The 25,034-nt window shown below is 37.2% G+C and overlaps 7 non-coding genes across 7 annotated transcripts; all 7 read left to right on the top strand.

Annotated features, from left to right (window-relative positions):
- Positions 1-1,821: 1,821 nt before the first annotated feature.
- Positions 1,822-1,913, top strand: Trnak-uuu (transfer RNA lysine (anticodon UUU)). The gene is given in 2 exon segments: positions 1,822-1,858; positions 1,878-1,913. It is a non-coding gene; the product is annotated as a tRNA-Lys (tRNA).
- Positions 1,914-2,798: 885 nt separating this feature from the next.
- Positions 2,799-2,888, top strand: Trnak-uuu (transfer RNA lysine (anticodon UUU)). Its single transcript is given in 2 exon segments — positions 2,799-2,835; positions 2,853-2,888. It is a non-coding gene; the product is annotated as a tRNA-Lys (tRNA).
- Positions 2,889-13,640: 10,752 nt separating this feature from the next.
- Trnak-uuu (transfer RNA lysine (anticodon UUU)) lies at positions 13,641-13,732 on the top strand. Its single transcript is given in 2 exon segments — positions 13,641-13,677; positions 13,697-13,732. It is a non-coding gene; the product is annotated as a tRNA-Lys (tRNA).
- Positions 13,733-14,745: 1,013 nt separating this feature from the next.
- Positions 14,746-14,837, top strand: Trnak-uuu (transfer RNA lysine (anticodon UUU)). Its single transcript is given in 2 exon segments — positions 14,746-14,782; positions 14,802-14,837. It is a non-coding gene; the product is annotated as a tRNA-Lys (tRNA).
- Positions 14,838-16,528: 1,691 nt separating this feature from the next.
- On the top strand, positions 16,529-16,620 carry Trnak-uuu (transfer RNA lysine (anticodon UUU)). Its single transcript is given in 2 exon segments — positions 16,529-16,565; positions 16,585-16,620. It is a non-coding gene; the product is annotated as a tRNA-Lys (tRNA).
- A 3,741-nt stretch (positions 16,621-20,361) lies between these two features.
- On the top strand, positions 20,362-20,453 carry Trnak-uuu (transfer RNA lysine (anticodon UUU)). The gene is given in 2 exon segments: positions 20,362-20,398; positions 20,418-20,453. It is a non-coding gene; the product is annotated as a tRNA-Lys (tRNA).
- Positions 20,454-22,413: 1,960 nt separating this feature from the next.
- On the top strand, positions 22,414-22,505 carry Trnak-uuu (transfer RNA lysine (anticodon UUU)). The gene is given in 2 exon segments: positions 22,414-22,450; positions 22,470-22,505. It is a non-coding gene; the product is annotated as a tRNA-Lys (tRNA).
- Positions 22,506-25,034: the final 2,529 nt, after the last annotated feature.

Genomic DNA, 25,034 nt, shown 5'->3' on the forward strand with positions numbered 1-25,034 from the left:
GCATTTTAAAATGTTAGAAAAATTCCACCAAAAATGCCTTCGTCATATTTTAAGAATTAAATGGAATTCTTTTGCTCCAAACACAGAAATCCTTGCATCTGCAGGCATCCCCTCAATTAAAGCCATGATTTTGAGGAACCAATTGAGATGGTGTGGCCATATTGTTCGAATGGCCGATGAACGCATGCCGAAACAGCTGTTTTATGGTGAGCTTGCAGAGGGGAAACGTTATCGGCATAAACCTAAAAAAAGGTTTAAGGATGGCATAAGGACTGCTATGAAGTCAATTGGAATGGCTCCAAAAGATATAGAAGTCCTCGCTTCAGATCGAGTTGGATGGCGAACAAGGGTGTGGAGTGGAGTGAAAGAATTTGAAGAGGCCAGGATGATGCAAGCAGGGCTCAAGAGATATTTAAGGAAAAATGTAAAGACTGAGAAGGTGAATGACAAGGACCTTTTTGTGTGCACAGTCTGTGACAGACCATGTCTGTCCTTGGCTGGCCTCAAATCTCACCTGCGAACCCATGGAAAACAAACCTCATCCAGCTATTCTGATTATATGTCTGTGCACACGTTTGAATGTGGTGTGTGCCAGAGGGTTTGCAAATCCAATGGGGGTCTTAAAAGACATGTTAGGATCCACAATGAGCAGAACTTACTTGCAGGTATTGGTAGTGCAAATCAGAGGTGCAATCTGTGTGGGTGTTTTTTCAAAACACTGTCTGGTTTAAAAAGCCACATCAGACGCCATGAAAGGGCTAAGGTGTAGGTGCAGGAGGTGGTCAAACTCTGTTTAAGGAGTAGACAACCACCATATATATATATATATATATATATATATATATATATATATATATATATATATACAGACATATATATACACACATATATATACACACATAAATACATTCATATACGAATACACGCACATACACACGTTTTTCAACTTTCTATCCTTACATACATGAAATCCTATCTGTATTCTCAGTATTAAAAAGAAAAAAAAAAGAAACGAATTGCTTTGTGACTGAACGAGATAAGAATCCTCATTGTTGTTAGATCTGGTGATATAATCTATAATAAAAGGCGTTCCAGCCACGACTCTCAGTTTTTCTTCGGTAGTATTTCGGTTTATAATTACAAAATGTAAGTGGAAATTATCGTAAATCAGGGACCCTCAACGTGGGCGGTACCGCCGCCAAGGTGGCGCTGAGCATGCCGAAAGGAGCGGTAGACTTTAGGGGGCTGTGAGGTAACATTGTTAACCTACTCATTTTTACATAAAGTAGTAATTATACTATACACGTTAAAACTAGTAATGGGTATTAAAATACAAATGAGATCTCATCAGGCACTGGGAAGCCATTAACTTGCTAAGTATAAAGTAAATTTACAACTTCTGTCTTTATTAATTTGTTACCATTTCACTGTCAAAACCTTATACAATCCACTTTTAGAGTAAAATTGGTAAATGATCATCCATGTTAAGTAAGTCTAGTCGAGGGGCGTTACAAAAAAAAAAAAAAAAAAAGAAAAGGAAAAAAAGTGTTAAAAACTACGGTCGTCAGCAATCAGCAACAATTTTTTTTCAAGATCGAATTTGAATTTCAATTATTGAAAACAAGGCAAGTCAAAGATATTTTTGGAAAATAGAAAAAAAAAAAGCAGTTTATACAATAAATAGAAAGAAAGCGGTCGGGTGCTTATTCAACACCACTTCAAAGACATTATTATCACTTTAAATTTCTCAGCATGTAAAGAAAATACACCTGTTTGAAGTTTTGTTATTTTATATCTAGTATTTCAACTAAATTTCAGCCCGCCCGCATAGCTCAGTCGGTAGAGCATCAGACTTTTATAGGTCAACCTTACAAGTAATCTGAGGGTCGCGGGTTCAAGTCCCTCTGCGGGCGTATGGTATTTTTTTTTTAAATACCAACTGACCATGGTTCTGAGATATAAACGTCTTGTTTTTAAGCGATTTAAATTGAAACTTTCCATCAAAATTTAATGAAAGGTTTATATTTTCAAATAGCAAATTAATAATGACGAAGATGTTTTATTCAATTATTCATGGATCTCGAATTAATTGAAACAAAAGCAGTATTTATTAATAGAAATATGGTAGAATGTGAGATTTAAGTGAAACTTAGCTAAACGTTTATTTAAATCAGAAGTTATCCTCTTGACACGTGTATCAGAAATGTTACCACCACTATCGTGTTTTTTCATTTACCGTTGGGTAAGCTAATCTAATTAACTGGAGTCATCAATCTTCTATTGCTTTTGTGTAGTCCCACACTCAGTCCTGATCTAATACGTGTAAGATGAGAGATATTGAAATCAAACACGGTGATATCGTCTTATTTTCATGAATGGTATGGTATACTCCAGCCATCATCATCTAACTTATGCGTTGTTTTTAAGAGTGCAGAGTATAGTTTCATTGATATTTAGCTGCTGTTTCTAAAAGTTGAAGCGACCACGTTGAGTTTCCTACGCTCGTCAACACACGTCTTTCGTGCATTTACAGCAACAGTTTCACTAAATTTTATTTTATTGAAATTTATACTTTAAAGTATTAATTAACAGGAAAAAAAAAAAATGAAAGTATTCAGTTTTCCTAAAAATCATTACACGTCGTATCTGAGTAAGAAACGAACATTATATCGTGTATAAAACACTGTTGTCATAAACTAGCCTGAAGTAATCAGCTGTCTTACTGTAAACACGTGTGAAGCGCAATATAGACTTTCTACTTCTGCTTTATACTCAATATATTGACCTAGAAACAGCCCGCCCGCATAGCTCAGTCGGTAGAGCATCAGACTTTTATGTTAACCTTAGAGGCAATCTGAGGGTCGCGGGTTCAAGTCCCTCTGCGGGCGAAAGCATTTTTTTTTTTTTTTTTTACTGAATTAGTTTATTTCTTAGTTTTAGTATCGTCTCGAGTTTTACACCGAGCAGATATGTCTTTCTGTTTTTTTTTTCTAAATGTATACGTGTATTGTCTCTGTTTCTGAAACGAAAGACTGTATTTGTTGCGTTATATTGTTTATTTTATTATTTGTTTATTCACGCGTTTAAAAATATGTATATATTCTTTTCTACCCTAGGTACAAGGCCCGGAATTTTTAGAGGGGGGGCTGTCGATTAGATCGACTCCAGTACGCAACTGGTACTTAATTTATCGACCCTGAAAGGACGGAAGGCACAATCGACCTCGGCGGAATAGAATATGCGTATGTTTAAGTGACTTTATCTCCCCATTTTTAAAATCTTTTACTTGTCTCAGTCATTGGACTGTAGCGAAGCCGAGGCACCGCCTTGAAGGGTGTTGCTGAAAGAAGCGACCACAGTATTAATTATTTTGGTACGTCTACACAAATGTTACTCCACCGACGTTGTTTCCTCATAATTTCCAGTAAAATATTTTTCAATGAAATTTTCTACAAATACGCTTTACAGTTTACATTCCGATTATATCGGAATCTGAGGTAAAAAAAAACAAAAAAACCAACTTTTTCCAAGGGTTGGGGTGAAGAGTTTCGGAAAATTCACATGAGTCAGCTTTGTTTTCTTACGTCTTTCAGAAAAAAAGTATTTCTTTTTATGAAAATTTCTACGAATACCTTTCAGAGTGTGTAAATTACGATTATATCGTTATTTGATATTCAAAAGAAAATTGGTGAACTCAGAAACATACATGCCGGTATACATAACAGTTTCTTTCGAAATTACAAGTTTCATCTTGTATGCGTATTTTGCGAAGGAAAAAAAAAAAATATCCGATATTCATGTGTGTTAGTATATACGAGTAGGAGACCATCATTTTTTAATTTTTTTTTTTTTACATTAAATTCCGATATTATTATAATGAATATACTGTAAAAAGTATTCGTAGAAAATTTCATTAAAAATTACCTATTTTTCTGAACGTTATGAGGAAACAAAGTCGACCCGTGTGAATTTTCCGAAACTCCTCATCCCAAACGAGGGAAAATTTTTTCACCATAAATTTCGTTACAATCAGAATCTACACCATCTGAGTGTATTTATATGAAATTTCATTATAAAATATCAATTTTCCTTGTAGTTATGAGGCAACAAAGTCAAGGGAGGCACATTTGTGTAGTCATGCTATTATTTTTTTAAAGTCTGCTACTTTTTCTGTCGGTCTTTCATGCCGAACCGCTATGTTACGAGAACGTAAACAAACTAGTACTGGTGGTCAAGCGGTGGTGGGAGGACAAACACACAAACACGCACATAAACACACATGTGCACACACGCGCGCGCGCATTATTTCATCCGGTTGTTAGCCCTGGAGTTAACCCTGTTCAGCTCATCCACGGGTACAGGCTATCAGATAGACAGTAATCCGGAGATTGCTTATTTTATGAAACACGTGCTTGAAAATCCACAGTTTTGTTACATCAGTTTCCAATTGTTTCATTGAGATTCGATCTCATGAAAATTGCAACATTATGCGATAATATATGCAACTATTTATTCTAAGGTATGATTTTAATGGCATGTCCCGAATTCAGCTCATCAGCACTATGTGTAGGTTTCCACGCAATTTCCGTTTACCAGATTCACTCACAAAACATTAGTCGGCTTGGAGAACTAGAAGACACTTGCCCAAGGTGCCGCGCAATGGGACTGAACTCAAATCTAGTGGCTACAAAGCAAGTTTCTTAACTACACAGCCATGTTTGAGATTATGCGCTAGTTTTTCGAAAGTTATTTGTATTAGACGTACGTGGATAAATAGCCCTGTCAGAGTCGTAAGATAATTCTGGGACCTCAACTTTGCTTTTGTAGATAATATGATAAAGACAATGCTGTCCGCCCGTATAGTTCAGACTGTTACAGGTTAGCCTTAGAAGCAATTTGAGGGTCGCGGGTTCGAGTCCCTCTCGGGGCGTATATCCTTTTTATTAATTACTAGCAGTTTAGCCCGGTATTGCCCGGGATTAAGCTAAGCTTATTAAACTAATCAAGCGCTTTATTTCAAACCAAACTAAGTTACACCGACATCAAATTTGAGCGAAATCCATTGAAATTGGTAAACGTTTGGCTGAAAATAGGTTGCAGACAAGCTGATTGGGAAATCCCATAAGGAATCGGTTTATCGATTTTTCCACTCATCGATTGTTTTTTTTTTTTGTTTTGGAGAACTTAAAGCATTCAAAGATCCCGTGAGTCTTAAGTAACGCCGACATCAAGTTTGAACAAAATACGTCAAAATTGGTAAAAGTTATAGTTGAAAATGGGGTGTAGCCAATTTTAGTGGGAAATCCTATAAGGAAGCGGTTTATCGATTTTTCATCCTGATTGAATGGAAAACCCCATAAGGAATCAGTTTATTCCCCCCCCCCCCCCCCCGCCAATAGGACTTAACCGAACACAACATTGCTGATTCAAAAAATCTATATTTATACTTTAAAGTTGGTTTTCACAGTTCTGCAGAATCAGTGCCACGACGGGAACGCATGGGTTGGGAGTTTGACCGGCAGAAGTGATCAGGTTGCACATGCCGGCACTTTCTAAACCTAGCCCCATCATCTACCCCCCACCCGGCCCATGGATTGAGAATCCTTCCGGCAAAGAAAATAGAACGCCCAAAAGGGCTCCCGATCCTCTGTGTCAGAAAAGGTTGTGTTCGGATCACAACTAAGCCTTAACCTAAGCCTAAGCTAACCTAGCTGAAGGGGGCTCGGGAGTCTCTAAAAGGCAGCGACTAATCCCGATCTAGTCCTAACCAGTTCAAGCTGCATCGAAGATATGCATTGGAGAAGGTTGCCTCGGAGATCTGCATCGAAGATCTGCATTGGAAAAGGTTGCATCGAAGGTTTGCACTGGGTAAGGATGCAGCGAAGGTTTGCATTAGAGATCTGCAGTGAAGAAGGTTGACTCAAAGATTTGGATTGGATAAGGTTGCATTAGAGATCTGCAATGGAGAAGGTTAATTCGAAGGTTTGGATTGGGGATCCGGATTGGAGTAAATTAGGAAAACTTACTAACAGCCTTAACAAAAAATAAGGGGCCTGGCCCTTCTAGCCTAGCTCTACGAGCAACTTGGCCAAGTGCTGATATCGGCTGAGTGAGCATTGTTGTCGGAGAAGTTAGCATTGTCCAATAAAGAAGAGGAAGAGTCTATGAGTCATGTTGCCATGGTTTGAGAATATGTCCGGCCAATGCTTCCGGATCACCTGTTTATAAACTAGGATCCCAATTTATGATACACTACAAAGTTATATTTATGGCAATGCATAACTACATGTAGGTATATATGTACACACATACATATACAGATATGTATATACATATACACACACACACACACACACACACACACACACACACACACACACACACACACACACACACACACATATATATATATATATATATAAAATACAAAATGGGACAAGAATGCAAAACATACAGGCAGTTAGGTGACACAAAAAAGGGACAACAAAGCATCCAGATAGACGATACAAAGAAAACAAGGGCGGGACATTCGGAGTTTTCTTTCCTCAGTCGAGTTCCAGATAATCTTTGCAATTTCGGCTGGTTATACACGAGATTGCTCCAATCTGGCCAGCCCCAAGGAAAAACTAAGTTAAGAGCATTAGATTCCTTGGAAGAAAGCAGCGAATGTATACGAAAAAACGGACGGAAAAGAAAAAAAACGGAGAATGTTACACAAATACAAATAACAGGACATAACAACAGGTGCCTTTCGACTAAGGACGAATTAAATTAAGCTGATATATATATATATATGATATATATATCATACGTATGTGGATATATATAAATATATGTGTGTGTATGTATGTATGTATGTACATTATGCGCTCTTGAGTACTCGTTCACGCTGCTCGATATTTGCGCATAGCTCATAAGATAAGGCACCAGACTTTTGCGGGTTAACATTAGAAGTGATCTGAGGGTCGCAGATCTAACTTTCTCTGAGAGCGTATGTTTTCTTTCCATTTATTGAATAGTTTACCTGATCACTACAGTTCATTTTTATCTGAATATATATATATATATATATATATATATATATATGTGTGTGTGTGTGTGTGTGTGTGTGTGTGTGTGTGTGTGAGTGTGTGTGTGTGTATGTGTGTGTATGTATGTATGTATGTATGTATGTATGTATGTATGTATGTATGTATGTACATATGTATATATATATAAATTCAGATACAAATTAACTGTAGTGAACAGGTAAATCATTCAATTTTAATGCGGCGTAGTAGCACCTGACAACGTCTCAGCTTTGGGTGAATTAGCTTATTTGAGTTTACCTGCCTGTGCATCTGAAAATTGGATTTGGCGGTGTCTGTGGAAGAAGCCTTCATGGTTCAACGGAAGGGAAAGTGACATTCTGCCGTGCAGAGACCAAGATGAAGTAATTTTATCTCAGCCATTGACTACATCAGTCACACTTCCCAAACGTGTTCACCTGGTCTTGCTTCTGGATTGAAGATAGTCACGGATATGAGAGAGAGGGAAAGGTTGACAAGATGCAAATCTTCACTTTAAACAAATTCACCGCACAAGTCATCAGTTACTTATAAGAATGACTAGATGGTCCACATCGCTATAAATGAGGAATCTGAAATATATATATCTATACTATATATAAAACAGAGATGTGTGTGTAATCGCTTTTCACGTGAAAACGGCTTCACCATTTAGTTCCATACTTGTGATACATGAATAATTTGACCTCGGATAAATCTTAGGCTCTTCATTTGATTTTTTTATTAAGATAAATAATATTGCTTTATATTTAAGATTCACTTCTTTAAAAAGGTTCCTCAATGTCAACTTCCGGTAGCCATAGTTTTTTCTTCACTTTCACTTCAATCGTTACTGTTCGCCATAAAAGTTTACTCACATTTACTGATGTATGTAATTTCATCATTTACTAACAGAAGTACGGTTTTCTGTTGCTGTTTGGTTCACTGAGTGACAAATTTCGATTCAACATCACTTTAACTTCAATCGTTACTGTTCTCAATAAAAGTTTACGTTTTCATTCGCTAACAAGTTCACATTTACTGATGTAAGTAATTTCATCATTTACTAACAGAAGTACGGTTTTGTGTTTTCCTGTTGCTGAGGTTTTTTTTTTCTGGTACCTTCGATACTGGCTCTTTGGTTCACTGAGTGACAAATTTCGGTCCCATACTCTCCAAGATATTCAACGCACACATCAATGTTGAGTTCTGTAACTCAGTGAAATCCATTAAGTATGTGTGCAAATATGTCAACAAGGGATCTGACATGGCAGCCTTTGCAGTCCAGGATTCAGACAACAATGATGAAATCAAGACCTTCCAAATAGGAAGGTATATCAGCAGTGGTGAAGCATGTTGGAGAATCTTCAAGTTCCCCATTCATGAGAGATATCCCCACGTGCAACATCTTGCAGTTCACTTGGAAAATGACGAAAGGGTCTACTTCACCCCACACACAGTCCAACTACAAATGGAAGCTCCCAAAAATACCACACTCACAGCGTTCTACAAGCTCTGTCAGGATGATGAATTTGCTACAAGACTGCTATACAATGAAGTTCCACAATTCTATGCCTGGCACCAAAACAAATGGAAAAGACGTGCACTTGGTGCACCCACACAATATCCAGGAATCAAGAAATCAGATATACTTGGCAGAGTCTATGTTGTCCATCCCAACTACTCAGAGTGCTACTATCTAAGGCTTCTATTACACCATGTCAAGGGACCCACATCATTTACGGCCTTACGAACGGTTGATAACACAGTATGTCAAACATATCGCTAGGCTTGCCCTCTCAGAGGTCTTCTGGAAGATAATGCACACTGGGATGCCACTCTGACAGAGGCACAAATGTGCAAGTCTCCTATGCAGCTGAGAAACCTCTTCTCCATCATGCTGGTGAACTGTGGATTGTCAAATCCAAATCAACTTTGGGACAAATACAAGGAGGGGCTTTCTGAAGACATTCTTCAAAGAATTCAATATCAGTGTGACGGTGATGTCACATTCAATGATGACATCTTCAATGACACATTAAGATTAATAGACGACAAGGTTCAATCACTGGGTGGAAACAAACTTGAAATCTATGGTCTTCCAGCTCCTCCTGTCAGAGATGTTCAACACAAATTAGCACAAGAGCTAATCAGGGAAACATCATACAACATGGAAAGTTTGCAAGCAGTTGTCAATGAAAAGGAACCAATTCTGGTACAGGATCAAAAGGAGGTATACTGGCAAGTTCTTACATCTGTGGACAATAACACTGGTGGGGTTTTCTTCTTAGATGCTCCTGGAGGCACAGGAAAGACATTATTGATCAGCCTGCTCCTTGCCAAGGTGAGACAGAAGAACAAGATTGCTCTGGCTGTTGCATCCTCTGGAATTGCAGCCAAACTCCTAACAGGTGGAAGAACAGCCCATTCAACATTCAAGCTGCCTCTGAACCTCATCCAAAATGAATCTCCTTTATGCAACATAACAAAGAATACAGCGTTAGCAAAACTCCTTACAGATGCCAAACTCATTGTCTGGGATGAGGCAACAATGTCCCATAAGGCAGCCTTTGAAGCACTTGATAGAACACTACAAGACTCCAGAAACAATAAGAAGATCATGGGTGGTGTCACCCTCCTCATGGCTGGTGACTTCAGGCAAACGCTGCCTGTCGTTCCCAGAGGAACCAGGGCGGATGAGCTGAGAGCTTACATCAAGTCCTCATATATCTGGCAACATGTCAAGCAGCTTACTCTGACAACCAACATGAGGGTTCACATTCATGGTGACCCGTTAGCCGCACAGTTCTCCAACAAGTTACTTGACATTGGAAATGGAAAACTTCCACAAAATCCAGAAGATAATCTGCATCATCTCCCATGTGGCAATATGACTGCCTCCCTTGAAGAACTAAAGAGCAAGATGTTTCCAAACATTGCCACAAACTACAAAAGTCACAAGTGGCTATGTGAAAGAACAATTCTGGCACCAAGGAATGATTCTGTAGACAAGCTGAATTTAAATTTGTTAACTCAACTGCAAGGACCTGAATGTTCATACAGATCAATTAACTCTGTCCCTGATCAACAACAGGCAACGCATTACCCAGTGGAGTTCCTCAATTCACTTCAGCCACCAGGATTTCCACCACACATTCTGATCGTAAAAATAGGTGCTCCCATAATGCTATTAAGAAACCTTGATGCACCCAGACTCTGCAATGGAACAAGGTTGGTTGTTAAAACAGCCATGCCCCATGTGTTGGAAGCAACAATAATTACAGGCAGCATGATGGGTGACAATGTCTTCATTCCAAGGATACCTCTCATTTCAAATGATCTCCCCTTTCAGTTCAAGAGACTGCAGTTTCCGGTCAAACTTAGTTTTGCAATGTCTATCAACAAAGCACAAGGTCAATCTCTAAAGTTGGTGGGACTTAACCTCCTTCAACCTTGCTTCTCACATGGTCAGCTGTATGTTGGATGTTCTAGAGTTGGAGATGAAAAGAACCTCTACATTCTCAGTGACAAACATGGCAAGACAGAAAACATAGTATATGAAGAAGCACTTACATGAATAGTATGTACATGTCATATACAAAACTGTAAAACCATTGAGTGTTAAAGTAAGTATTACTATTACACTTTCACTTTTCGACTGACATGCGTCAATATATATCTGTGTATATAACAGTGAAACAATAACGTGGTATATTCGCTGTGTGAATTTTTTTCATTTAATCCCCATTTTAATTATCGTAAAAGTTTCCAAGTACCAATAAGCAACAATTTCATTCCCGGGCAACGCCGGGTGGCTCCGCTAGTATATGTGTATATATATATATATATATATATATATATATATATATATATATATATATATATATATATATATATATATATATATGTGTGTGTGTATATATATACATACAGAGAGAGAGAGACATAAAGAGAGAGAAAGAGTGATCATTGCAGTCGGTACATAGGGTTACCCAGAGTTTTGCGTCCATAAAGCACTTAGCTTTGTATGCGTCTCATCAGGCGCTAATGCCCGGTGGCCTATAATCTCTCTTCACAGAAAGGTTTTAGGCCACCGGCCATTAAAGAGAAGTTTTAAGCCACGTTCTATTAGGGTCAAACTAGATGTGTGTAAAATAAGCGCCGTATCAATGCGAAACCCTGGGTAACCCTGTGAACCTGTCATAACTAACATTCTGTGAATACTCTACTGGTGTATAACATTGAATGTGTTTTCTTTCGGATTTATAATTTACTGAGGATATATCTGTGTGTGTGAATGCTTGTGTGTGTGTGTGTATACATGTGTGTGTATACATGTGTGTGTGTTTATATATATATATATATATATATATATATATATATATATATATATATGAAAAAAGACTAATAAACAGATAAGAATGAATTCATCGTAAAACTTCAGACGAAATGATAGCCCCACGGAAGAGAGAAAGCAAAAATAATATTCAATAAAGCAAAAACATTTTACGCCCGGAGAAGGACTCGAACCCGCGACCCTCAGATTACTTCTAAGGTTGACCTATAAAAGTTTGATGCTCTACCGACTGAGCTATGCGGGCGGACAACAGTTTGGGTCTCATATTATCTATAAAAGCAAACTTGATAAAAAGTTTCGTTTTCTATTGCATTGTGATGAAAATTCATTGAGCGTCCATTGTTTATGAGAAATTGAAGTACAAATATATAATAATCTTGGAGTGTATTTTATGTTTCACCGATTAATTCTTCCACTTAGGTAGGTTAGCATTTTGGAAACGAAAACGATTTATTACTGAGGGAAAGAAGAACCCATCACTTCTCATAGGATATCATACGATCTTGTGAGAGCTCAAGACAAAAGTGTGGAAAACTGTAAGTGGAGTAAACCGGAGATGTTCCTGAATTCTTACAAAAGAGTGGTGATATTAATTCGTGGTACGGGTCAACGCAGACAGCTTTGTAGGAGATAAAGTGATTTAAAGTTGGAAAATAGAAAACCTGGTAACGACAGTTCATAATTTGAATGAACAACGAAATATATACATGGCAGTTTGACCTTGTAGTGGCGCGAAATTATAGCCGCCATTGAGGAAGTACTATTCTGCGCATGCGCAAGGGACTTCATCACCAGAAACCCCTCGAGTGCGCATGCGTAGTAAAACTAGTACTTAAAGAGTGGGTTTCACTTTCTTAGACTGTTGAGCGAGAGACCTTCTACGTGAGAACACCTCGCTCCTCATCGAAGCACTCTTCACCACGATGCTATCTATATGATAGCTATTTGCTCCTCTGGCATGCTTCAAGGAAGCTCTTAATCTTCCAATACCAATTACAACTTAATCAGCAGCTGCTAAGCTAAGTGACACAGGATTTACATAACCAAGCATCATCAAAAATAAAACTTAATTTTATTATGTTGTTAAATTGTTCTACTGTTCCTTAATATATAATGCTGTTGAAAGGTGAAAGAGAGAGACTAATGTCTCTGTTACAACTATCAAACATTTACAACCTTATTATTACAATAACCAAACGACACCTCAATCTTGAAATGGACTAAAAAACGAAGAAAGGGCATACATACATGCATACATACATACATACATACATACATACATACATACATACATATGTGTGTGTGTGTGTGTGTGTGTGTGTTTGGGTGTGTGTGTATGTATGCATGTTTGTATGTATGTATATATGTATGTATGTATTTATGTATGTATTCACATACCCACTTTATCACAGTAGGAGTAATATTGAAAAGCATCTTTTGAAATTGCGTTCGAGTTATTCGAAAGTTATTTTGAATTCAACATTGTTGGATATTTGGAGCTTTCAGAGGTTTTGGTAACGCTGAAAGCAAGTGACGAAATATATGGGTAGTCGATCGATTTATAGTTAACAGCTCCGAAAACTCTCCAGATTCATACCGTAAAATTTTAATATAAGAGGAACTTAACATGCATATTTCGCCAAAATTTCAGTTAATTGATTTTAAAGGCGTTAACTCCTTCACTTGGCTTCGTTTTTTAGTCCATTTCAAGATTGAGGTGTCGTTTGGTTATTGTAATAATGTCAAGCTGCCATGTATATATTTCGTTGTTCATTCAAATTAAGAACTGTCGTTACCAGGTTTTCTATTTTCCAAGTTTAAATCACGTTATGTACTACAAAACTTGCAAAGTTGAGCCGTTGCACGAATTAATATCAGCATCTCGTACTTTGAGTTTCCACTCTTTTGCAAGAATTCAGGAACACCTCCGGCTTTCTCCACTTACAGTTTTCCACATTTTTGTCTTGAGCTCTCAAAAGATCGTATGTTATCCTATAAGAGGTGATGGGTTGTGCATTCCCTCAGTACTAAATCGTTTTCATTTCGAAAATACTAACCTACCTAAGTGGAAGAATTAATCGGTGAAACGTAAAATACACTTCAAGATTATTATATATTTGTATTTCAGTTTGGCATGAACAATGGACGCTCAATGAATTGTCATCACAATGCAATACAAAAAGAAAGTTTGTATCAACTTTGCTTTTATAGATAATGTGACAAGTGTACAGATGTCCGCCCGCATAGCTCAGTCGGTAGAGCATCAGACTTTTATAGGTCAACCTTAGAAGTAATCTGAGGGTCGCGGGTTCGAGTCCCTCTGCGGGCGTAAAACGTTTTTGTTCTATTGAATATTACTTTTGCTTTCTGTCTTCCGTGCGGCTATCATTTCGTCTGAAGTTTTACGATGAATTCATTCACGTCTGTTTATTAGTTTTTTTTTTTTTTTCATTGCGTGTATATTGTTTATGTTTATTGAAATGTGATGCTCTGTACATCCGAGTCTACTAACGTGCTTCGGAATATATATATATATATACATATATATAGATATACAGGGCAGGGAATCGTCAATTAGTAATAAAATTAATAAATAAACAATTTTGCCGGGTAACTCAGTATGAAAAAACCTTATCGATAAAACCATTTATAATCATAAATATATAGGGATTAGCAGTATCCTGCTTCTCCAACATACTGAGAATTCAGAAATAGCAACTAAAGAACTACTGATTCCAAAACTACAAATTTTTCTCTACTTGATAGCGATATTTTTGGTACACACAGAACAAAAAACAGAAGAGAAGAGTAAAAAAACAACTTGCCTTTAGTTAATTTAGTACGACGTTTCACGGTTAAGGGTATGAAATACCCCATTCCGATCTTCAGCTAAATATTCTAATAAATTTGCTAATGTCTAAATAACTCACGTTAATTTTGACCATGTGACATCAAGACCACGTGAGGCACACATTAAGAAATTTATCGGTCAGTGAGTTTAAAATTTCTCACCCTGATGAATTCAATTCAGTGTGTATCATAATTAGTCCGGCATAGAAATAAGTCCCGTACGACTTGTTGCGGTTTTGCTATCCACCTTAGAGGTATTACTATAATATAGATATACAGGGCAGGGAATCGTCAATTAGTAAAAAAGCTAACCCTCACAAGTGCAAAAATTTATTGGTGAGACATTAAACGTACTTGAACCTTATTATGTATTTGTACTTCAGTTTGGCATAAACAATAGACGCTCAATGAATTGTCATCAAACTGCAATACAAAAAGAAAGGTTGTATCAACTTTACTTTTATAGATAATGTGATAAGGAATCAACTGTACGCTCGCATAGCTCAGTCGGTAGAGCATCAGACTTTTATAGGTCAACCTTAGAAGTAATCTGAGGGTCGCGGGTTCGAGTCCCTCTGCGGGCGTAAACCTTTTTTGCATTATTGAATATTCTTTTCACTTTATTGTGTCATTTCTCCTTTTCGGGAGGCTATAATTTCGTCTGAAGTTTTACGATGAATTCATTCACGTCTGTTTATTTAACTTTATTTCATTGTATGTATATTGTTCATGTTTTTTCAAATGAGCGGCTATCTACATCGTAATCTACTAACGTGCTTAGGTATATATGTATATATACAGACAAACACACACACACACACATACACACACACACACACACACACACACACACACACACACACACACACACACACACACACACACACACACACACACAGATATGTCGCCAGTAAATCATAAACCCGAAAGAAAGCACATTCAAAGTTATACACCAGTGGAGTATTCACAGAATGTTGGTTATGGCAGGTTCACAGAATTACCCAATGTTTCGCGTTCATAAGTTTCTGATATTGTTGACGTTTTTTGATGTCCTGTACCTATATATGCTGTGTGGTAAGTAGCTTGCTTACCAACCACATGGTTCCGGGTTCATTCCCACTGCGTGGCATCTTGGGTATGTGTCTTCTACTATAGCCTCGAGCCGACCAAAACCTTGTGAGTGGATTTGGTAGACGGAAACTGAAAGAAGCCCATCGTATATATGTATATATATGTATGTGTGTGTGTGTACGTCCCCGTAACTTAGAGGTTCAGCAAAAGAGAACCGATAAGTACTAGGCTTACAAAGAATAAGTCGTGGGGTCGATTTGCTCGACTAAAGGCGGTGCTCCAGCATTTACTTGTTTCAAATGACTGAAACAAGTAAAAGAGTAAAAAGAGTAAAGAGTATATATATATATATATATATATATATATATATATAAATAATATTTGAGTATATGCATATATATGTACATGTATGTACATACCTTCATCTACATGTATTATTTGTATATATAGATGCATATCTGGGTACAGGACGTTGCAAAAAAACGTGGACAAAATGATAAACAGAGTACAGAAAACACACAGGCCACATAGAGAACATTTCCTTCATCAGCTGGCACCATTATAACACTGGCGTTTCGTAGAGTTAGGGCAGAACGCATCGTTGCAATGGCTCTTTCCAGTGATATAAATTAAATTTGTTCCATGGAGGAATATAGTGGCGGACAGAAAACAAGACAGCAAAATGAAACAGTGAACTAAACAAACAAAGGAGGCTATACGGCCAGACGTGAAAAAGTATGTGTATATGGAACGCTGTGAAGCACGTTCGTGTATATATATATATACTTATATCTTCTAAGTTTAAATCACTTCACGTCCTACAAAGGTGTCAGAGTTGAGTCGTTGCACTCGTACTTTGTGTTTCCACTCCATTGCAAGAATTCTGGAACATCTCCAGTTCTCTCCACTTACAGTTTTCCCCATTTTCCCCTTGAGCTCTCTCAAGATCGTATGAAATCCTATCAGAGGAGATGGGTTCTGCTTTCCCTCAGTACTAAATAGCGTTCCTTTCGAAAATGCAAACCCATCTAATTGGTAGAATAAATCGGTGAAACATAAGGCACACCTGAACATTACTATATATATGTACCTCAGTTTGTCATGAACAATAGACGCTCAATGAATCGTCAACACACTGCAATACAAAAAGAAACTTTTTATCAATTTTGCTTTTATAGATAATATGAGAAACAAGTTTCTGTCCGCCCGCATAGCTCAGTCGGTAGAGCATCAGACTTTTATAGGTCAACCTTAGAAGTAATCTGAGGGTCGCGGGTTCGAGTCCCTCTGCGGGCGTAAACTATTTTTGCTTTATTGAATATTGTTTTTAATTCATTGAGTCGTTTATCTCTCCCGTGAGGCTATAATTTCGTCTGAAGTCTTACGATGAATTCATTCACGTCTGTTTATTAGTTTTTTTTCATTGTGTGTATATTGTTTATGTTTTCTCAAATGTGAGGCTATGTACATACGAGACTACTAACGTGCTTAAGAATATATATATATATATATATATATATATATATATATATATATATATATATATATATATATATATATATACACACATATGTATATACACAGACACAGACACACACACACTCACACACAGAGATATGTCCCCAGTAAATCATAAATCCAAAAGGAAGCACATACAATGTTATACACCAGTAGAGTATTCACAAAATATTATGGCAGGTTCACGGTTACCCAGGGTGTCGCATTGATAAGGCGCTTACTTTACACACATTGCTTCTAAATTTCCTCCGAAATTCATGGAAGAGAGGAAGAAAGGAAGACCCGAGACGTGGCCTCAATTCTAGTAACAGACTGGACTTCGCTTAAGATGTACAGCGAATGAGATGGTGATATTCCATTCAGAGAAACTGAAAGACATGAAATGTCCGTTTGTGTGTGTATGTGTGTGTATTTTTGGCGGGAGTTTTGCATTTAGCAAGAATTGGTTTGTGTTTTATCTCTCGATCAATGGCTGGACAAGAGAAAAGGAAAGGCGATCTTTTGAAGTGGGTGTCGAATGAAGACACATGGACATTTTTATGACTGAATTTCTTTTGAAGTTGTGGTGAGAAGGGAGAATTGATGTGCGTGCGTATTTCTGTGTGTGTGTGTGTGTAAGTGTGTATGTTTGATGGGGTGTGCGCGACAGAGTTAGTAATGTTGATGGTGTATGTGTATATGAGAGAGGGAGAGAAAGAAAGAAAGAGAGAGAGAGAGAGAGAGATGACTGAAATTTATCATTCAGTTTATTTATTTATTAATATGTATATATGTATGAATGGCTTCAGTGACACACATTCACATACACGCAGGCACGAACGCACGAACGCAGGTTGTTTTAATCGATTTTCTCTGTAAGTATGGGGGCTAGGAAAAAATAGAAAGCGCGTTCCAATCTACGCACCCGTCTCCACACGTGTGTCATTTTTTCCGCGAATCCACCCTGCCGTTTGGCCGTGAAACTCAAGACAGGAAAGAATACAACGGTCGGCCAACTTCAATTTATATTACAGATATATATGTATGCATGTATGTATATACCGATTTTATCTGAAAAGGAATAATGTTGGAAAAGCATCGATTGAAATTGCGCTTGAGTTGTTCGAAACTTATTTTGTATTCAACATAGTTGGATATGTGGCGCTTTGAGAGATGTTTGATAACTCTGGAAGCAAAAAACGAAATATCTTGGAAGTCGATCGATCTACAATTAACAGCCGCGAAATCTCTCCAAGTTCGTACCCTAACATTTTAATAGAACAGAAAGTTGACAATCATATTTCCCCAAAATTTCAGTTAATTGATTTTTAAGTAGTTAGCTCCCTCACTTGCTGTTTTAATATGTTAATCGCGCTTAAATGAAAGTTTCGCTTTTCTGCCCTTTCATCGCGTTTTAGTCCATTTTAAGATTGAGCTGTCGTTTGGTTATTGTATCTATAAGGTCAAGCTGCCATGTATATATTTCGTCATTCATTCAAATTAAGAACTGTCGTTACCAGGTTTTCGATTTTCTAAGTTTAAATAGTTTTCTTTCAAAAAAGCTAACCCACACAAGTGGAAAAATTAATTGGTGAGACATTAAACATACATGAACCTTATTATGTATTTGTACTTCAGTTTGGCATAAACAATAGACGCTCAATGAATTGTCATCACAATGCAATACAAAAAGAAAGGTTGTATCAACTTTACTTTTATAGATAATGTGATAAGGAATCAACTGTACGCTCGCATAGCTCAGTCGGTAGAGCATCAGACTTTTATAGGTCAACCTTAGAAGTAATCTGAGGGTCGCGGGTTCGAGTCCCTCTGCGGGCTTAAACCTTTTTTGCATTATTGAATATTCTTTTCACTTTATTGTGTCATTTCTCCTTTTCGGGAGGCTATAATTTCGTCTGAAGTTTTACGATGAATTCATTCACGTCTGTTTATTTAACTTTATTTCATTGTATGTATATTGTTCATGTTTTTTCAAATGAGCGGCTATCTACATCGTAATCTACTAACGTGCATAGGTATATATGTATATATACAGACAAACACACACACACACACATACACACACACACACACACACACACACACACACACACACACACACACACACACACACACACACACACACACACACACAGATATGTCGCCAGTAAATCATAAACCCGAAAGAAAGCACATTCAAAGTTATACACCAGTGGAGTATTCACAGAATGTTGGTTATGGCAGGTTCACAGAATTACCCAATGTTTCGCGTTCATAAGTTTCTGATATTGTTGACGTTTTTTGATGTCCTGTACCTATATATGCTGTGTGGTAAGTAGCTTGCTTACCAACCACATGGTTCCGGGTTCATTCCCACTGCGTGGCATCTTGGGTATGTGTCTTCTACTATAGCCTCGAGCCGACCAAAACCTTGTGAGTGGATTTGGTAGACGGAAACTGAAAGAAGCCCATCGTATATATGTATATATATGTATGTGTGTGTGTGTACGTCCCCGTAACTTAGAGGTTCAGCAAAAGAGAACCGATAAGTACTAGGCTTACAAAGAATAAGTCGTGGGGTCGATTTGCTCGACTAAAGGCGGTGCTCCAGCATTTACTTGTTTCAAATGACTGAAACAAGTAAAAGAGTAAAAAGAGTAAAGAGTATATATATATATATATATATATATATATATATATATATATATAAATAATATTTGAGTATATGCATATATATGTACATGTATGTACATACCTTCATCTACATGTATTATTTGTATATATAGATGCATATCTGGGTACAGGACGTTGCAAAAAAACGTGGACAAAATGATAAACAGAGTACAGAAAACACACAGGCCACATAGAGAACATTTCCTTCATCAGCTGGCACCATTATAACACTGGCGTTTCGTAGAGTTAGGGCAGAACGCATCGTTGCAATGGCTCTTTCCAGTGATATAAATTAAATTTGTTCCATGGAGGAATATAGTGGCGGACAGAAAACAAGACAGCAAAATGAAACAGTGAACTAAACAAACAAAGGAGGCTATACGGCCAGACGTGAAAAAGTATGTGTATATGGAACGCTGTGAAGCACGTTCGTGTATATATATATATACTTATATCTTCTAAGTTTAAATCACTTCACGTCCTACAAAGGTGTCAGAGTTGAGTCGTTGCACTCGTACTTTGTGTTTCCACTCCATTGCAAGAATTCTGGAACATCTCCAGTTCTCTCCACTTACAGTTTTCCCCATTTTCCCCTTGAGCTCTCTCAAGATCGTATGAAATCCTATCAGAGGAGATGGGTTCTGCTTTCCCTCAGTACTAAATAGCGTTCCTTTCGAAAATGCAAACCCATCTAATTGGTAGAATAAATCGGTGAAACATAAGGCACACCTGAACATTACTATATATATGTACCTCAGTTTGTCATGAACAATAGACGCTCAATGAATCGTCAACACACTGCAATACAAAAAGAAACTTTTTATCAATTTTGCTTTTATAGATAATATGAGAAACAAGTTTCTGTCCGCCCGCATAGCTCAGTCGGTAGAGCATCAGACTTTTATAGGTCAACCTTAGAAGTAATCTGAGGGTCGCGGGTTCGAGTCCCTCTGCGGGCGTAAACTATTTTTGCTTTATTGAATATTGTTTTTAATTCATTGAGTCGTTTATCTCTCCCGTGAGGCTATAATTTCGTCTGAAGTCTTACGATGAATTCATTCACGTCTGTTTATTAGTTTTTTTTCATTGTGTGTATATTGTTTATGTTTTCTCAAATGTGAGGCTATGTACATACGAGACTACTAACGTGCTTAAGAATATATATATATATATATATATATATATATATATATATATATATATATATATATATATATATATATATATATATATATATACACACATATGTATATACACAGACACAGACACACACACACTCACACACAGAGATATGTCCCCAGTAAATCATAAATCCAAAAGGAAGCACATACAATGTTATACACCAGTAGAGTATTCACAAAATATTATGGCAGGTTCACGGTTACCCAGGGTGTCGCATTGATAAGGCGCTTACTTTACACACATTGCTTCTAAATTTCCTCCGAAATTCATGGAAGAGAGGAAGAAAGGAAGACCCGAGACGTGGCCTCAATTCTAGTAACAGACTGGACTTCGCTTAAGATGTACAGCGAATGAGATGGTGATATTCCATTCAGAGAAACTGAAAGACATGAAATGTCCGTTTGTGTGTGTATGTGTGTGTATTTTTGGCGGGAGTTTTGCATTTAGCAAGAATTGGTTTGTGTTTTATCTCTCGATCAATGGCTGGACAAGAGAAAAGGAAAGGCGATCTTTTGAAGTGGGTGTCGAATGAAGACACATGGACATTTTTATGACTGAATTTCTTTTGAAGTTGTGGTGAGAAGGGAGAATTGATGTGCGTGCGTATTTCTGTGTGTGTGTGTGTGTAAGTGTGTATGTTTGATGGGGTGTGCGCGACAGAGTTAGTAATGTTGATGGTGTATGTGTATATGAGAGAGGGAGAGAAAGAAAGAAAGAGAGAGAGAGAGAGAGAGATGACTGAAATTTATCATTCAGTTTATTTATTTATTAATATGTATATATGTATGAATGGCTTCAGTGACACACATTCACATACACGCAGGCACGAACGCACGAACGCAGGTTGTTTTAATCGATTTTCTCTGTAAGTATGGGGGCTAGGAAAAAATAGAAAGCGCGTTCCAATCTACGCACCCGTCTCCACACGTGTGTCATTTTTTCCGCGAATCCACCCTGCCGTTTGGCCGTGAAACTCAAGACAGGAAAGAATACAACGGTCGGCCAACTTCAATTTATATTACAGATATATATGTATGCATGTATGTATATACCGATTTTATCTGAAAAGGAATAATGTTGGAAAAGCATCGATTGAAATTGCGCTTGAGTTGTTCGAAACTTATTTTGTATTCAACATAGTTGGATATGTGGCGCTTTGAGAGATGTTTGATAACTCTGGAAGCAAAAAACGAAATATCTTGGAAGTCGATCGATCTACAATTAACAGCCGCGAAATCTCTCCAAGTTCGTACCCTAACATTTTAATAGAACAGAAAGTTGACAATCATATTTCCCCAAAATTTCAGTTAATTGATTTTTAAGTAGTTAGCTCCCTCACTTGCTGTTTTAATATGTTAATCGCGCTTAAATGAAAGTTTCGCTTTTCTGCCCTTTCATCGCGTTTTAGTCCATTTTAAGATTGAGCTGTCGTTTGGTTATTGTATCTATAAGGTCAAGCTGCCATGTATATATTTCGTCATTCATTCAAATTAAGAACTGTCGTTACCAGGTTTTCGATTTTCTAAGTTTAAATAGTTTTCTTTCAAAAAAGCTAACCCACACAAGTGGAAAAATTAATTGGTGAGACATTAAACATACATGAACCTTATTATGTATTTGTACTTCAGTTTGGCATAAACAATAGACGCTCAATGAATTGTCATCAAACTGCAATACAAAAAGAAAGGTTGTATCAACTTTGCTTCTATAGATAATGTGACAAGGAATCAGATGTCCGCCCGCATAGCTCAGTCGGTAGAGCATCAGACTTTTATAGGTCAACCTTAGAAGTAATCTGAGGGTCGCGGGTTCGAGTCCCTCTGCGGGCTTAAACCTTTTTTGCATTATTGAATATTCTTTTCACTTTATTGTGTCATTTCTCCTTTTCGGGAGGCTATAATTTCGTCTGAAGTTTTACGATGAATTCATTCACGTCTGTTTATTTAACTTTTTTTCATTGTATGTATATTGTTCATGTTTTTTAAAAATGAGCGGCTATCTACATCGTAATCTACTAACGTGCTTAGGTATATATGTATATATACAGACAAACACACACACACACACACACACACACACACACACACACACACACACACACACACACACATACACACGTTCACACACAGAGATATGTCGCCAGTAAATCATAAACCCGAAAGAATGCACATTCAAAGTTATACACCAGTAGAGTATTCACAGAATGTTGGTTATGGCAGGTTCACAGAATTACCCAATGTTTCGCGTTCATAAGGCGCTTACTTTCCACACATCTCGTTTGATCCTAATGGACCGTGACTTATAACTTTTCTTTAATGGTCGGTGGCCTATAACCTTTCTTTGAACAGAGATTATAGGCCACCGGTCATTAGAGCCTGTTACAGGATGTAACAACATATAATTAAGTTTCTTAGCCATTTTCTTTGCTCCTTCTTCAGATTAACCACAGTGATGAGTTAGTATAGCATTCCATTCAAGAGTCTCCATCTTTAACGCCAACCTCAAACAACCAGCTGCCTTCAAAGATTCTTTTTCATAAGCAAAACTGTAGTCCAGAAGTGATAATTCATGTATGTAAAAGACTAGTGCCAGCGTTTTGGTTTCAAAATTAGCAACCTTTCAATAGCGCCGAAGAAATCGATAAGAGAGAGGGATACCCAATCGAAAGTCCACAGCAACAAAAGTTTTCTTCTCCATATCAAATAGTTTCTCCATTGAATAAGCATTGTCACACATATACAACAAATCATCACAGTGGAAGGAGAGGCCGGTCCCATGAGTAGGTAGATATATATATATATATATATATATATATATATATATATATATATATATATATACACACACACGCACACACATTTATATTGTCCTGTTTTTTGTTACGAATTTGTTACCGCAAAAAATCTCAAATTTTATCTACTTTGGTTTGCGCGAAGGACTGTTTTAACGAAGTCGCATCTTGTCCCTACATTCAAAACACGGAGTAGATAAAACAAGGGACAACCGATGAAGGGAATATTCTTTATCTTGCCTGTCTCGTCTCTATTTGTTTCTTTCGTTATTCTAAAAAAAATTCGTTTTCTAAGTTCATTTTTTATGTTCTAGTTTCTGATATTGTTGACGCTTTTTGATGTCCTGTACCTATATATGCTGTGTGGTAAGTAGCTTGCTTACCAACCACATGGTTCCGGGTTCATTCCCACTGCGTGGCATCTTGGGCAAGTGTCTTCTACTATCGACTCAAGCCGACCAAAGCCTTGTGAGTGGATTTGGTAGACGGAAACTGAAAGAAGCCCGTTGTATATATGTATATATATATATATATATATATATATATATATATATATGTGTGTGTGTATGTTTGTGTGTCCTTGTTTGCCCCCCCCCCCCCCAACATCGCTTGATCCCGATGGTGGTATGTTTACGTCCCCGTAACTTAGCGGTTCGGCAAAAGAGAATGATAGAATAAGTCCAAGGCCGCAGTTAAATGACGGAAACAAGTAAAAGATTAAAAAGAGTATATATATATACACACACATATATATCAATAATATATGAGTATATGCATATATATGTACATAACTTCATCTACATGTATATATAGATGCATATCTGGGTACATGACGTTGCAAAAAACATGGACAAAATCATAAACAAGGTACAGAAAACACACAGGCCACATAGAGAACATTTCCTTCATCAGCTAGCACCATTATAACACTTGCGTTTCGAAGAGTTAGGGCAGGACGCATCGTTGCAATGGCTCTTCCAATGGACACAAATTAAATTTGTTCCATGGAGGAATATAGTGGCGGACAGAAAACAAAACAGGTAAACGAAACAGTGAAATAAACAAACAAAGAAGGCTATACGGCCAGACGTGAAAAAGTATGTGTATATGGAACGCTGTGAAGCACGAACTGGAATGAAACGGGACGAGGAACGTTCGAGTGTGCCTGGCGGGGCCAAGATATATATATATATATATATATATATATATATATATATATATATATATATATATATATATATATATATATATATATATATATATATATATATATATATATATATATATATATATATATATACATACATATATTTTTTATGTTCAAATCACTTCACGTCCTACAAAGGTGTCATCAGAGTTGAGTCGTTGCACTCGTACTTTGCGTTTCCACTCTATTGCAAGAATTCTGGAACATCTCCAGTTCTCTCCACTTACAGTTTTCCCCATTTTCCCCTTGAGCTCTCTCAAGATCGTATGAAATCCTATCAGAGGAGATGGGTTCTGCTTTCCCTCAGTACTAAATAGCGTTCCTTTCGAAAACGCAAACCCATCTAATTGGTAGAATAAA

The sequence above is a fragment of the Octopus bimaculoides genome, chromosome 9 (genome assembly GCF_046866305.1).
Source record: "Octopus bimaculoides isolate indiv1 chromosome 9, ASM4686630v1, whole genome shotgun sequence".
Lineage (NCBI taxonomy): Eukaryota > Metazoa > Mollusca > Cephalopoda > Octopoda > Octopodidae > Octopus > Octopus bimaculoides.